Source organism: Echinops telfairi, unplaced genomic scaffold (genome assembly GCF_000313985.2).
Source record: "Echinops telfairi isolate 266 unplaced genomic scaffold, ASM31398v2 ScPeMD7_3533;HRSCAF=4204_0, whole genome shotgun sequence".
Classification (NCBI taxonomy): Eukaryota; Metazoa; Chordata; class Mammalia; order Afrosoricida; family Tenrecidae; genus Echinops; species Echinops telfairi.
The window spans coordinates 100061600-100073227 of NW_022107431.1; positions in this window are offsets into that span (position 1 = coordinate 100061600).

Sequence of the window (11628 nt, forward strand, 5' to 3'; positions counted from 1 at the left end):
ACAACAACAACAACAACAACACACACAAGTATAAATAGTTCAGGGTCTGTTTGTTGTCCTTCATGGGTGCTTTCCAGTCAAGTTTGATGGGGTACCATGTCCCGGCACCGCCTGTATCCCTGGGGACTTCATTGCTCTGCTCCCCCCACTGCTCTGCTGCATGCCCTCAGAGGCCAGCTTCAGTGTGGTGAACTCAATTACTGCCATGTGTCTCTAGTGTTGTCCCCAATGGTGTTATGGGTTAATGAGGAATGCTGTGTCCCTTGGCGGGGCTGACCCTGTGGTCATCTCTGTGCATTGCTTTTCTGAGCAGGAACATTATCCTCAGGGCTTGGTGAGTCAGGATGTGCTTTACTCTTTTCCCCCCCCCACTATCCCCCCTCTTTGGCTCCTGTGTACTCTGACCAGACCTGTCCCTCTTCTTGAGCTGTAGCTTCAGTGCTGTCCTCTGAAGTGAATTCTTCTTGGGGGGAGGGTGGTGCTGTCTACTTAGTTGGTAATGGGGCTGGCCCCTCAGGCCTCTCTATGGGCTCCCTGCTCTGTGTCAGTGTGTTGCGTTCTTGCTCAGATACACATTCTGTTACCATGAGTCAGAAATGATTCCATGGCAGATTAACGTTTTTTTTCTCCTCTAAACGTAAATTGTGCACACCCTAGACTTTATCCAAGGACTCTGTTTACTCTAAGTACTCATATGGACATATGTTGACTTTTGCAGTCACATTTTTTTTTAGGGTGTGTGTGGAACAAACTGCATATGTAGTGTTTTATGAATTAATTTAAATAGTATGAGAGAAATGTCCAGACCTTCTTAGTTATAGGACCCATTTATTATAATAGCAACAGTAACCATCACTTTCATTGAAAACTCATTTTCTGCTCTATATGGTCATGAGTTTGTCAGCATCTTTATTAGTGCCAGTTTAATGTCTTTTTTTTTAAGTCAAATAATTGAGGACTGAAATTGGTGGAGAATCTCTGAATGCAATTAAAATAGCTGTTTTATGAGACTGAGGACTTAAACTTAGGCTGTCATCGGGAGTCCTTAAGGGTTTTATTCTTCATAAGCTTGTGCAGGCAAAAACCAGCTCAAGAAATTTGTTTCTATTTTCTTGGGGAGAATATTTACAATGTTTTTTTGAAATTAATAATATTCATTAATTACATGCCCAAACTTCTTCTTCCTAGAAAATTACCCAATTGTGCACTATATTTCTTCTATTTGTATTTTTTATTAAATAACATTTAACAAACTGTTTGGATCTGATCATAGCCAGGAAATGAAGAGCTTTCATGGCCTCCAGTCATCCTGAAATCTGATCAAGAGTCAGCTTCAGAGCGGTTATAAACGTCACTGAAATAAGCTAGAAACATGGTATCAGGCAACTCAGGTTTCTACTGGGACTTAATAATTCATGAAATCTTTTGTTAGCCGGGTACCATCAGCTTTCTTCACCACAAGCGGCCATCTAGCTCAAAAGCAACAAAGCCCACGTGGAAGAAGCACACCAGCCTGTGACCATGAAGTGTCAAAGGGATCAGGTATCAGACATAAAAGAACAAAAAATCATATCATTGTGAATGAGGGGGCAGTGCAGGTTGGGGACACAAATCCCATCTGTCGGTAACTAGACACCCCCTTACAGAAGGGTTGCGGGCAGGAGACTAGCCAGTCAGGGTGCAGTGTAGCAACGATGAAACATACAACTTTCCTCCAATTCTTAAATACTTCCTTGCCCCCACTATCATATTCTACCTTAAAAATCTGGCTAGACCAGAGGATGTACACTGGTACAGATAGGAAATGGAAACACAGGGAATCCAGGACAGATGATCTCTTCAGGACCAGTAGTGAAAGTGGCGATACTGGGAAGGTGGAGGGAAGGTAGGATATAAAGGGGGAACAGATTATAAGGATCTACATATAACCTCCTCCCTGGGTGACGGACAACAGGGAAGTGGGTGAAGGTAGACATCAGACAGTGTAAGATATGACAAAATAATAATAATTTATAAATTATCAAGGGTTCATGAGGGAGGGGTAACGGGGAGGGAGGTGAAAATGAGGAGCTGATACCAAGGGCTTAAGAAGAAAGCAAATGTTTTGAGAACGATGAGGGCAACAAATGTACATATGTGTTTGACATACAGTGGATGTATGTATGGATTGTGATAAGAGTTATATGAGCCCCCAATAAAATGATTTTAAAACAAATCATGAAATCTCAGTGGCTCTTGATCCAGCCTATAAAGATAGTAGTGCCTCTAGTGGAAATTAAAAGTAATACACTTTCCGCAATTTCTTTCCTTGGTGAAAAATTGTACAGACACCATGGCAAAGCTGTTACTTCACCAAGTAAAGGAATTCCCTTTTAGGAAGTTATCAACAACAGTCAGATAATATTTTGAAACCAAATCATAAATGACATAGGGTAAATAAACTCCAAGGTGATTGGCTTGTTTTATTATCTAAAGGTAGATCCTTTTGTGTGCTGCCCAAGATTTTGAATGACTCAGGAGCATATGAAGTAGATGAACACAATAAAATCCCTTATTTTGAACATGAGGAGAGAACATATAATTTTTAATAGAAGGAAAATATGATTTGATTTATCTAATTGGACAAAAATTTAAAAGAGAGTCATGCATTCTTGACTCGAAAGGGTGCTAAATGTCTAACTTTCTCAGGGGTCCTCATCTGTCTGCCTGGGGCTGAAGAGCAGATTATGCCCTGGAACTGGCCCTGTTCAGTCTCTCATCCAAATATTACTTCAGGCCTACCCCAAGATGAATCTTCAAAGAAGACGGCATCTGCAGCTAACTGGGAAAATACATCAAGTGATTCTACCAACGGTCTATAAGACTCCAAGAACCAGGGCTAATGGGAGACTGTCTAACATGGGTCCATCCATTAGTAATTGTCATTTTAAGAACATTCCATGAGTAAGTGTTCTATATGTTGTACCTTTCCAATGTAGTTTTGTTTGCTTGATAATGGATAAGTGTTGAAGTGAATCCATTAAGGAGAAATGTTTTATCCCACTCTTAACTTTTCTCCATGAGGGAAATAAATTTGAAGATTATTTTTGGGGGGTTGTTTTATAATAAAGTTATTTCATATGTTTAATAAATATTATAAGAAGGAGTTCAAACCAAAAGAAAACATTGCCATAGAATCAATGCAAACTCACAGAGAGTCTATAGAACAGGGTAGAACTGCCCCTGGGGGTTTTTGAGACTATAACTCTTGACCAGAGTAGAAAGCACCATCTTTCTCCTGCAGAGTGGCTAGTGTTTTTGAACTGCTGATCTTGCAATTAGCCGCCCAATGCAAACCTCCATGCCACTATGCCACACCTCTAGGAGATATATAAGATGCCTATAAATATCTGCCCAAGAGATTTGGAAGAAATTCCTATGGGAGGTTTGAAGGTGAAAACTTTCATACTCTCATTAAAGTCACTGGACTGAAGAAGCTACTTTTAACTATTAATAAATTATATCTTCTTTTGATTTCTCAATATACTTTCTTTTTTCAATAACAGTTTTATTGGCAAGTAATTTACATATCATATAATTCAATAGTTCAATCATTCAATCATGTCAAGGAGAGCTGCACAATCACCCCCACATCAATATCAGAGCATCCCCCTCCCCACTCCATGGATAAATTACCTTTAAAATGAGTTATACCAGCACAATCTATCCAAGTGTTCCCTTGCCCCTCCTGTCTTCATTATTTACTCCCCAACCCCCACTTCCCTCCCTGTCATCTGTGTTCCCGATAACCCTTTGTATCAGTTATTATCATTATACATCCATTCCTCCTGTGTGAAGACTATTTTGAATGTGAGAGGAGATAGATTAAAGCTAGGACAAAATACTGCCATTTTAATGTTTAGCATGTCACGAATGATCTATTCTAAGTTATAGTTATTGGAGGGAAGATTTAATTGATCACTAACCCCTTTTCTTTATGAAATACAGATTCTTTGCTAATATATGACATTATTTTCAGCCCATGGAGAGTTTTACCCTTGTAGCTTGCATAGTTGTTTTCACTGAGAGCAGAGGTGGGGAACCTTCTTTTCTGCCAAGGGCCATTTGGATATTTATAACGTTATTTGCATGCCATACAAATTAGCAACTTAAAACTTAGCTAGCTATATTTTGTGAAACATTTAATAGTTAATTTAATTAGCTCACCCTTAATGTGGTGACTGGAACTGATTCCCTTGGTCTGATATGCCCTTCCATCTTCCTTATTCAACGCCCAGCTGTCAAGTGCATACGAGGTGATTGACACGCTAAAAGAAAGTACACTGGTGCTGACCCCAACAACGGAGATAAGCGTCCCAGTGCTGACTCTTCCTAGCTGTGAGAGCTATTATAAGTCTTTCCATTTCTATGGTCTTGAGTTTTTCATATTCCAAATAAGGTTATAATAATCAAAGTCAAATTCTATCTGTAATAATTATAAATTAGATAATAAGTAATTAGAAATGCTAGGCATTCAATAAATTGATACACTTTTTTGAGCATAATCCTATTTGCTTCCTAAAGTATGATACTTTTATATTTTCAAGAACAGTCTAAGGGATCTTTATGCCACCACCCTGACTTAAGGACACACGGGCTCATCTGTGAGAATAAATGGTTCATATCTTATGTATTTTATATTAGAATACACATTTGTATAATGTGCTGCATCATAAGCACACTATTACTAGTGAGGTAATAATATGTATAAAAGTGCTACCATTATAAGGGCACTGCATTGCTAGCTAGAAATATTTTGTTACATATTGGAAACAAAAACACAGGAGTCTATAACTTTTTAAAAATATTTGCTTCATTCTTAAGTCTATTAAAAAGTATTATCTTCAATTTGTTATTCCTAGTTTCTATGACTTTATATAATGTCATTTAGAACAAAAGATTTGGAATGTCTTCTAGAAAAACATAGGATACAAACAAACATTTTACACACATTGTGTATCCTTATTAAGTGTTTTAAAAATTCTTTACCATAAAGGAACAAAGGGAGAGTTATAGGATCCTGTCTTATTTGTACATGATGTAACTCACATTGTCCCAACTGGCTGGATGAAGAATTTCGTGATGAAAAATAGTTAAATTTGAGCACCAGGTTAAAAAACATCCTCCTTAAAAGCATTGCATACTTAATTTAGGACAGACTGAACCAATATTACCAAGGTTTGTTTATACATGTTTTACAACAAACTGAAACACATCATATTTTAGCTTAAGTCAATTATTATTTAATTGCCTCAATGACGATTACCAATTTTTCAGACTACAAGACTGAGTGAACTTGACCCAACAGGCCTAGTTGGGGGTCTTTCCAGTTCAACCGGACACCATACAATTTCAGAGTTCATTGCTTGTTTGCATCTTTATTGTATTGTTAGAGAAGATCATGGGGATCTTTCTGAGGTTTGGTTTCCCCGGTTTTAGAAGGCGTGATTCCTGGGGTGCATGATATTTCCGTTCCTCTTTAATTCAGACCCATTTATAAATTTGGTTCTGATGGTACCTTTCAGATGTCTTTTATACTACCCAAGAGTTTCATTTTGAGTGACTCTTATCTCCCCAACTATCTTTCTTGCATGCGGAATTTGTGATGGTTTGCAGAGATTGTTTGCGTGGGTCAGAATCATTGTAATCATCAGTATTTGTGCGAGGTTAGGATCTTAGTCACTCTGAATCAGAATAGATTCTATGGCAGTGAGAGTTTTGAGTGTGAATCTTAATTCATAGGAATTGACCAAGTTCCTGCAATGAAGTCTCACCATCCTCACTTCCAGGGAGCATTGTTGTACTTCTTCCCAGACGGATTTGGTTGTTCTTCTGGAAGTCCATGACTCTTTCAGTAGTCTTCACTAGCACCATCGTTCAAATGAGTCCAGTTTTCTTTGGTCTTCCTTATTCAATGTCCGACTTTCACATGCACGTGACTCAAATGATCATGGATTGGATCAAGCTCTCTTAGGTCTCAAAGTGACATCTTCACTCATCATAGAATACAGGTTCTCAGATTATTTGCTCACCATACAGATTGAATAACTGTAGTGAAAGGATACAACTCTGACATTCACCTTTCCAGACTTTAAACCATGCAGCATTCCCTTCTGTTTGTATGACAGCCTCTTGGTCCTTATACAGGTTCCACATAAGCACCTGAACTTTTATGGAGTTCCCATTTTTCTCAGTGTTATCTGTAGTTTGCTATGATCCATACCACCAAATGCCTTTGTATAGTCAACAAAACACAGCAAACATCTTTCTGGTTTTGTCTGCTTTGGGGTCAGATTCATCTGACATCAGTCATCCTACCTCTCACGTCCAATCCTGTTCTGAATACAGCTTGAGTTTCTGGAAGCTCCTGTTGAGATGCTGCTGCAACTGTTGTATTACCTTTAGCAAGATTTTACTTGCCTGTGATATTAATCATATTATTCAATACTTTGTGTATCTGTTGGGTCCTCTTTCTGTGGAATAGACATAAGTATGGACCTCTTCCAGTGGGTTGGCGAAATAGCTGCCTTCCAAATTTCTTGGCATGAATGAGTGAGTACTTCCCATTCGTCATAAGCATACTGAGACATTTCAATCGGTATCGGTCAGTTTCTAGAGCCTTGTTTCTCACCAATGCCTTCAGTGCCGCTTGGACTTCCTCCTCCAATCCCATTGGTTCTTGATCATGCTTTTCAAAATGGTTGAACGCCGACTAATTCTTTTTGGAAGAGTGACGCTGTGTATTCCTTTCATCATACGTGGATGTTTCCTGTATCTCTCAGTATTTTGTCCACAGAATCATCTAATATTGAAACTCAAGTTTTGTTTTTCCCCTCTCTGGATGCTCTTACTTTTTAACTTTCTAATTCTAGGCCTTTGCACATTTGATTATAATACTTTGTCTTCTTGAGCTGCCCTTCAAACTCTTCTATTTGACTTTTACACTTCATCATTTCTTCCATTTACTTCATCTACTCTTCCATTTGCATTAGCTATTCTACAATCAAGAGCAAGTTTGAGAATATCTTCTGATATCTACTTTGATGTTAGCTTAATTTCTTTTCTCTTTAATGACTTTTCCTTTCTTCACATATAACGTTCTTGAGGACATCTCACAGCTCACCGGGTCTTGTGTCATTAGTGTTTAATGAGTCAAATTTGTTCTTGAGGTGTTCTCAAAAGTTAGGTGAGATATACATATGGTTATATTTTGGCTCTGATGGACTTTTAAATTTTTTCTTCAACTTCAATCTGAATTTACATATGTACAATTGATGGACTTTTCTATCACAAGTCCTGGCCTCATTTTAGCTGTTAATATCGAGTGTCTGCACTATCTCTTTCAGCAGATGTAGTCAATGATCTTCCTGCGTATATTCCATCTGGTGAGGTCTGTGTGTGGATTATTGTTCATCTGGTTGAAAAAGGTATTTGCAATGAAGTTTTTTCTCTCACAGTTTTATCATGCAACCTCAATTAACTTCTCTCATCACAACCATCCAACATTTTTCAATGACTGTCCTTTCCTGTTGCTTAATTTTTGCATTCTAGTCACCCATAATTATCAATGCATCTTGATTGCTTGTTTGATTAATATCAGTCAAAATTGTGTTAAGAGCTGTACAAACTCCCAATAAAATGATTAGAAAAAACTTGAAAAAATATTAGTCTGAAGAAGTTGGTAGAATTCCTAAATTTTCTCATCAATAGCTTTATTGGTATGGCATTTAAATTTGCATGTTAGTTATATTAACTGGATTGTTTTGTAGGTGTATAGATATTATCTTGTACTTCAAGATGGATCTTGAAATGTCCTTTCTGATGACGAATGCTACACCTTCCCCTTGAATTTGTCATTTTTGCCACAGGAAACCATGTGACTGTATTATTAAAATAATTCAGCTCACTAATGCCTAGGGTATCAATACTGTGGCTTGGTTCAGGCGCACCTAGGTCCTGAAGGTAACATACTTACTTTTCAATTCTCTAAAGAGATCTTCTGCAGCAGACTTCCTCAAAGCAACAAGTCTTTTATCTCTTGACTACGGCTTTGATGAGCACTGATCGTGGATCCAAGCAAGACGAAATCCTTGGCAACTTCGACCTTTCCTCCACTTATCAAGATGTTACATATAGATTCAGTCGTGAGGAATTTGGTTTTCTTTACATTGAGTTGTAATCCATACTGAAGGCTGCAATTCTTGATCTTTATCTGGAAGCACTTCAAGTCCTCGTTTTCTGCATGTCAAAGGTTGTGAATAAGCCTTCCTCCAATCCTTGTGCCATATTCTTCTTCCTATAATTCACCTTCTCTGATTCATTGTTCCATTATTTGCTTGGCATAGAGATTGAATGAGTATGATGAGAAGATACCACCCTGACACACACTTTCCTAATTTTACGCCATGCAGTATTCCCTTACTTTATTCACACAACTGCCTCTTGATCCATGTGCAAGCTCTTCATGAGCACAATGAAGTGCTCTGGAATTCCTTGTCTTTTCAAGGCTATCCATAGTTTGTTATCCGCACAGTTGAATGCCTTGGCATAAACAATAAAACACAAATAAACACCTCTCTGATATTCTGTGCTTTCAGCCAAGCTCTGCCTGACGTCAGCAATGATATCCCTTGCTTCAATCTTCCTCTGAATCCGGCCTCAACCTCTGGCAGCTTCCTGTGAAGGTACTGCTGCAACAGCTGTTGGAAGATCTTCAGCAAAATTTTATTTGCAAGTGACATCAGTGGTATTATTTTAGGATTTGAGCATTCTGTTGGGTCACCTTTCTTTTTAAAAAATCATTTTATTAGGGGCTCATACAACTCTTATCACAATCCATACATACATCAATTGCATAAAGCACATTTGTACATTCATTGCCCTCATCATTCTCAAAACATTTCCTCTCCACTTAAGCCCCTGGCATTAGGGCCTCATTTTTCCCCTCTCCCTCCCAACTCCCCCCTCCCTCACGAGCCCTTGATAATTTATAAATTATTATTTTGTTATACCTTGCCCTGTCCGACGTCGCCCTTCACCCACTTTTTGGTTGTCCACCCCCCAGGGAGGAGGTCACATGTAGATCCTTGTAATTGGTTCCCTCTTTCCAACCCACTCTCCCTCTACCCTCCCAGTATTGCCACTCACACCACTGGTCCTGAAGGGATCACCCGCCCTGGATTCCCTGTATTTCCAGTTCCTATCTGTACCAGTGTACATCCTCTGGTCTAGCCAGACTTGCAAGGTAGAGTTCGTATCATGACAGTGGGGGTGGAGAGGAAGCATTTAGGAACTAGAGGAAAGTTGTATTTTTCATTGTTGCTACATCGCACCCTGTCTGGCTCATCTCCTCCCCGATGTCCCTCTGCAAGGGGATCTCCAGTGGCCTACTAATGGGCTTTGTGTCTCCACTCCGCACTCCCCCCATCATTCACTATGGTAAGATTTTTTGTTCTGATGATGCCTTATACCTGATCCCTTTGACATCTCGTGATTGCATAGGCTGGTGTGCTTCTTCCATGTGGGCTTCGTCGCCTTTCTTTGGAATGGGTACTAATATAGATATCTTCCAGTCACTTGGTCAAATAGCTGTCTTTCAAATTTCTTGACTTGGAGAAATGAGTACTTTTTTCAATGCTTCATCAGCTTCTTGAAACCTTTCTATTGTAATTCCATCAATTTCTGGAGCCTTGTTTTTGGTTAATGCTTTTAAGTGCAGCTTGAATGTCAGCACCACCGGTTCTTCCTCATATGCTATTTCCTGCAATGGTGGACTCTTGACTCGGTCTCTTTGGTACAGTGACTCTGTGTATTCTTTCCATCTTCTTTTGATGCTTCCTGCTCCCTTCAACATTTTGTCCACAGAATCTTTCACTATTGCCACTCAAAGCCTGAATTTTTTATTGAGTTCTTTCCATTTCAGACATATTGAACATGTTCTTTCCTTTGGGTTTTCTAGGTCTTTGCATATTTCATGATAATAGTTTACTTTGTGTCCTTGAGCTGTCCTCTGAAATTTTCTGTTCAGCTCTTTGATGTCATCATTTCTTTTTTTCTTCTTCTTATTAATTGGAAATTAATACACATATCATTCAATCACATCTAGCAGAATTGTACATTTGCTACCACAATCAGTTTCCAAATATTTCTTTTCTACATAGACTTCTTGACATCGTCTCCCCTTCCCTTGCCACCACCACTGTACCCATCTCCCCTCAAATCCCTTGTTCTACTTGATATATCTATAGGTTCATCAATCTTGGGTTTCATATACTGAAAAATGAAAAACTATGTAAAACAATCTCAAGAGGGTAACCCCCAATGACCTAACTCCTCAGATATCCCCTAATATGTACAAGCAAAAACCAAACAAAACAATACAAATAAAAAATACAGAAAATCTTGGAAATCAGATCAGGTCCAACATGCATCATAGGGGGAATCTGCTGACAAAGTTTTAACTGCTCGAGTCAGATTTATGCCTTTGATCTATACTCAACTCTTGAATGCACTCTGTTTAATAACTGCTTTCCTCCTCTCCCTTAATTGTGGATAGAGGGAGTTCACCAGAGGCTTATTTCACATGCAGTTCCACAAATGGATCTTGGGCTTCCACTGTCATTCATAGCCTTCTGCAAACCAAATTCTTACACTTTAGGATCTGACACTAATCCCTTTTTCGAATTTGGATTATATGCTTCACAATCCCTTGATTACTCTATGATTAAGAGCACATTTTAGAGTCTCTTCTGACATCCACTTTGATATTTTTTCCTTTCCTGTCTTTTTAATGACCTCGTATTCTCTTCATGAATGATGTGCTTGATGCTGTCCCATGGCTCATCAGGTCTATGATCATTAATGTTCGATGCATTTGAAATACCAGTGTCATAGCTTCCAGCATTACAGAAATATGCAAGCCACCACAGTATGATAAACTGACAGACACGTGTTGTATTTTCACCCATACACTTTCTCTAGCCAGGTTTAGACTTGAGGATCTGGGACCATTGCCTTCTCAGGTTTTGGATTTCATTATTTACAAATCTTTGATGACACAGGCTGGTGTGATTTTTTCTGTATGGACTGAGCTGACTCCTCATTTAGATGGTTCCTTATTTTGAGTCCAACCTTTAAGACCCCAGATGCTGTTTTTTCTGTTAGCCATCTGATTTTTTTTTTACCACACACACTTTGCTATAGTACCCATAGCTGTAGTGATCTCTTTGTGAGGATGGGTATTGAGTAGGACCACATTCTTAGGCTTAATTGTTCTTAGATTAGGTCTAGAATTCAGTGTACCCCAACGTTCATTCATATACCTATGGTTTATATATGTCCCATGTTCATTTTGGAGAGACCATTGCCATTTTATTGGAGGACATCATAAATTAACTTCCTGGGGCATAAGGCAATTCTGTTGAGAGTATCATGTGTAGGACATCTTTTTAGACTACACTACATGGATTGTTGACCTGTACATCTTCAAAACATAGGTGACTGGATACTTGTCACCCAAACCATGAGGTTTGGAGCTATGGCAAGACTTTCAATAACATTCATCCACAAAGGTAGACTAACGCCTGCTAG